The sequence below is a fragment of the Eschrichtius robustus genome, chromosome 2 (assembly GCF_028021215.1).
Source record: "Eschrichtius robustus isolate mEscRob2 chromosome 2, mEscRob2.pri, whole genome shotgun sequence".
NCBI lineage: Eukaryota > Metazoa > Chordata > Mammalia > Artiodactyla > Eschrichtiidae > Eschrichtius > Eschrichtius robustus.
In genome coordinates, this window is record NC_090825.1 from 43,466,355 (window position 1) to 43,471,022 (window position 4,668).

Below are 4,668 nucleotides of genomic sequence, written 5' to 3' on the forward strand. Positions count from 1 at the left end.
CATTAAATGTTTTTGATGAGAAGTATGGTGGATCTCACAACCTGTATTTCAGAAAGATAACTCTAGTGACAAGGTAAGGGTTCTAGGTCTTTTTGAAAGCAGAAGAAATTGGGTAGAATCTGTGACTATTCTGTGTAATTTCATGATATGGTAAACTAAATGAGATAGAGAAATTAAGTGACATGATACAAAATAAACTGATATTATCTTTAAAAATACTCTAGTATTATCATCTAACAATATAATGCTATTGATTTATTATTTTAATTTAAGCAACATATATATTTTTCACAAAAACTTTGGAAAATACAAAAAAGGAGAGAAAAGAAAGTCAATAACCTAAATTCCCACCACCTCCAGAAAACCACTAGCAACTTTTTTAGTGTACTGTCTCCATTTTTTTTATGCACAAGAGTATTTCACTCTGTGTTGTGACCATACTATAGATAAAACATTTTTCTTATTACTTTATAAAAATTATTTTCTTAAGTCATTGTGAGCTCTTGCTAAACACAATAGTTGCATACAAGTATGCTACAGCAGATACTGATGTTTGCCTATCTAACAGTCATATTCCAGATTTTTCCATGCCTGCTGAATTTCAATATTTTTAGGCCGACACCTCCCTTATTTGACTTAAGTAAATCTTAATTAATATAAAAAAATCATGGTAGTTCTCTCTTGCTGGTAGTTGATTTAATGGCTGTCTATTACTTTAAAAAAACGTCAAAGTTTTTCACTTTGACAATCAAAGTTCTCCATGATGGTAGCAGGTTGAATAATGGTCCCCAAAGTTATAAGATCCTAATACCCAGACCTGTAAATGTTACATTATTTGGAACATGGCTCTTTCCAGATGTGATTAAGTTAAGCATCTTGAGATAAGTCAAGTATACTGAATTATCTGGGTGAGCCCTAAATGCCATCACAAGTGTCCTTATAAGAGAGAGGCATTGCTTGCTTCCACAGCACATGTACTAAAATGGGAACAATACAGAGAGATTAGCATGGCCCCTGCACAAGAGTGACATGCAAATTGTGAAGCATTCCATATTTTAAACAAAAGAGAGAGAGAGAAAGAGAGAGGCAAAGGGAGATTTCACACAGACACACAGAGGAGAAGGTGATATGAAAATGGAACAAAGAGAGATTTGAGCATTCCGTGGCCACAAGCCAAGGAATGCTAGCAGCCATCAGAAGGTGGAATAGGCAAGGAATGAATTTTCCCCTAGAACCTCCAGAGGGAGCACGGCCCTACTGACACCTTGATTTTGACCCAATGATACTGCTTTTGGACTTCTGGCCTCCAGAACTACTGTGACAGAATAAATTTCCATTGTTTTATGTCACCATGTTTGGTGTCATAGAAGCTGTAGGCAACAAATACTGTTCAAACCCTTCTTGAAATGTTCTGTCCATTTCTGGTCGATAAGACATGGTCTATGGAATGGAAGGGTCTTCTTGGAAAGACTGTCTTGTTCTTAAAAAGAAATACATGGGGGAAAAGTCTTATTTCTTCTGCCAGATGTTGTTGCACCTACATGTAACATTAGAACTGTGGAAGCCATGTCAGCCTGAGGACAAGCCAATGAGCCAAGGATGGGAGAGCAGAAAGATGAAAGATGGAACAAACTTGGGCCTTGGATGACATCATCAAACTGCTTTAATTAACTAGCCCTGGGACTTCCCTATAATGAGACTTCTTCTTACATGAGATAATCTTCTTATGTGAATTAACTTGATTCTTAAGTTGTCTTTAGTTGGGTTTTCCCTTACTTTCATCTGAAAGCAACATACCAAATGCATGCATCAAATGGATTATACCATAATTCAGAAATTGGCAAACTGTCGCCCGCAAATAGCTGCCTGGTTTTGTAAATAAAGTTTTATTGGATCACAGCCTCACCCACAGACTGTGGGTGCTCTTTAGCATCACAACAGCAAAGTTAAGTGGTTGCGATAGAGACCAAATGGCTCACAAGCCTAAAATTAGGCTATCTGATCCTGAAAGAAAAGGTTCACAACAAGCTTTTGCCATCCTTGAACACAACCATTTTTTTATTGTTGGATATTGTTTTTCTAGTTTCTCCAAAAGTTGTCTTCTTTACACAAGTTTTTAAACCTGTCATTTGGCCATATTCCTACATATAAGACGGAGTGCTATACATAGAGAAAGAGTCCAATAAGAACATAAATAAGCATGCACGGAAACAATTTACAATCATCTCCTAGATCATCTGGGATCTTATCAGAGTCTGCCAAAGATTGTAGTCAATGTGTGAGATTGCATTTTCCGCTTATAAATAAGTACAGGTGGTTACAGCAACTTAATTTGAAACTGCAGCCTAGTCTAGAAGAAGAACAAGAAAACAAGCTTTTCTTTCCCTATTTTAAGTTTAAATCGGCCAAACCAAACTTCCTCCCGGGCTGAAAGATGTTGATGGAACTTACATCACCGTGAATGTTATTACAGCTGAGAGAGAAAGGGCCCTGAACGGTTTCCAGTAGGCAAGCTTGAAGCTCCCATACTTCACAGTTGCAACCTGTGCTGGGGAGATAACTACTATTCAGTGTAAAAGGCAGGACTCAAAAAGTGTGTCATGTAAATGGAACCAATTGTATATTTATTGATGTTTGACTCCATGCCAATTTTCTCTCTCTCTTAAAGAAAAAAAAGGTCAATTCTTTTTAGAAAGTTACCCCAAGCTGAGCTGTGCTCTGAAGGCACCTTCCTTTAAGGGATCTGGGTGGCAGGCAGTCCTATAGTTAGAACTGTGGCCGCACAAAAGCAGGCTTCGGGAGGGAGTCACTCACCAAATAACCCTATGAACTTTGTAGGAAAGTCGAGGTGCAGCTGTCCCAGCCAAACATTTCTACTTGCTTTCCTAGAAGCCGTTCAGGAGTCTCTCTTGGTGCAGAAACAACGAGATGGTTGCATCTCCTAAATTTTTGCAGGCACTTCCAGGTTGCCCAGGGACAAAACCCAAATAAACTGATGAGGTTCACAGGGATCTGAATCATCCTTGAGGATGAGCCGCACCTTGTCCTTTTTTCAGGAAGAGTCATCTAGGACGATCCTGGCAGCCTGGAGAGAGTCCAGAGTTAACAGCCCTGAAGGTAACGCTCCATAAGTGCTTAGGATCTGGTGATGCTCTTCTCACACACACACACACACACAAACACACACAGCCAAATGCAGCAAAAACACCACCAAATCCTCAGAGAAATAGCGAGATAACCATTGACAGCAGTGTGTCAGACTCAGAATATGAAAAATGGAGACAGAGATTTTCAACTCCATGAGTACTCAACAAGAATCAATAAAAGTGCTTTGGGAAAGCTCCTGTCTGGAACTTCCAGCCTATTCTGCAGTTACTTTCTTTCCAAAACATCTGATACAGGAGGTTTCTACTTCCTTTCCCGAAGAATGCTGGATGTATGTTAGGTTTTCCATGTCAACTCTGCAAAACAATGACTACCGCCCCCCCCCCTTTTCTTAACTGAGATAGACGTTAAAATCTGTACGTGAGGAAGCACTCATTTTGTTGAAGGTTTTCAACCCTTGTAATATTTAAAGTAAAAATGATAACTCATAAATAACTGAAGTAAATAAAACTTTCGATTTAAGATGTTAGGAAAAGAGCAGTTAAAACTAGAACACCTTTCCTTTAATAACTTGGAAGTGTTTTTGTACATGTTATCTGCTATCTCACTTTAATTTTGATATACAGCCCTATAAAATGAGCTATTCAATAGCTACTGAGGCTCAGAGTGATTAAACGATTTATTAAGTTTGCATTGTTTTCTTGTTAACCATGTTTATGATCACTATTAAAGTAGTCTATGCTTCTAAATATTTTAAAACACAGAAACTTGGAAAATTATTCATTAGTTCACAACTTGAAAAAAAAACCTCAACCAAATAAAGGAGTCTGATTTGGCAAGGAGGTACAGATTTTACTATAAAACAGATGTACACAAGTAGGTGGAGCTTCAGAAAAGTTACTTGGCCCTCTGAGCCTCATTTTCTCATCTGTAAAATGGGCATAACAATATCTAACAAGTACGATTGTTATAAGAATTAGAAATAAAATATGCAAAGGATCTGGAAAATGGTAAAATCACAATAAATGGTAGTTATTCACATTTTCTTCCAGGAAGGCATTTAGACATCAGTTGTTTGTATTTTATATGTAATTTAAAATGTTTATTATATACAACGTTCTATCACAATCACAAACATTTTGACATATACTCTTTATACACGAACTCTTTACAGACATTACTGCCTAATAAAAAGTGTATATATCATCTTCCACATAAGCAGTCCCTATTGTTGGATATATAGGTAGTTTTCCATCTTCACTCTTAAAAATAACACTGTGATGAAAATCTTTACGCTAAAGCTTCATCCACATTGAATGCTCAGGATCAGTCTCCAGAAGTAAAATTACTGGGTTAAAGGTCCATGGTCCTTGTGTTCTAATTGCTTTCTAAAAGGATTATACCAATTCTCACAAGCAAAGTAGTTGAGAAGAGAGTCTTCTTACCTCACTACCACTAGCCTCTGTCTCCATAACTCTGGAGATCAGTGAAAATGTGACCACAAAGAAACATCTCTCAGGTTTTGATTTATATTTCCTTGGTTGTGAAGTGAGGCTGAATTTT

The 4,668-nt window shown here is 37.4% G+C and overlaps 1 pseudogene; it reads left to right on the forward strand.

Annotated features, from left to right (window-relative positions):
• The first annotated feature begins 957 nt into the window (after window positions 1–957).
• On the forward strand, window positions 958–1,058 carry LOC137760316 (U6 spliceosomal RNA; annotated as a pseudogene).
• Window positions 1,059–4,668: the final 3,610 nt, after the last annotated feature.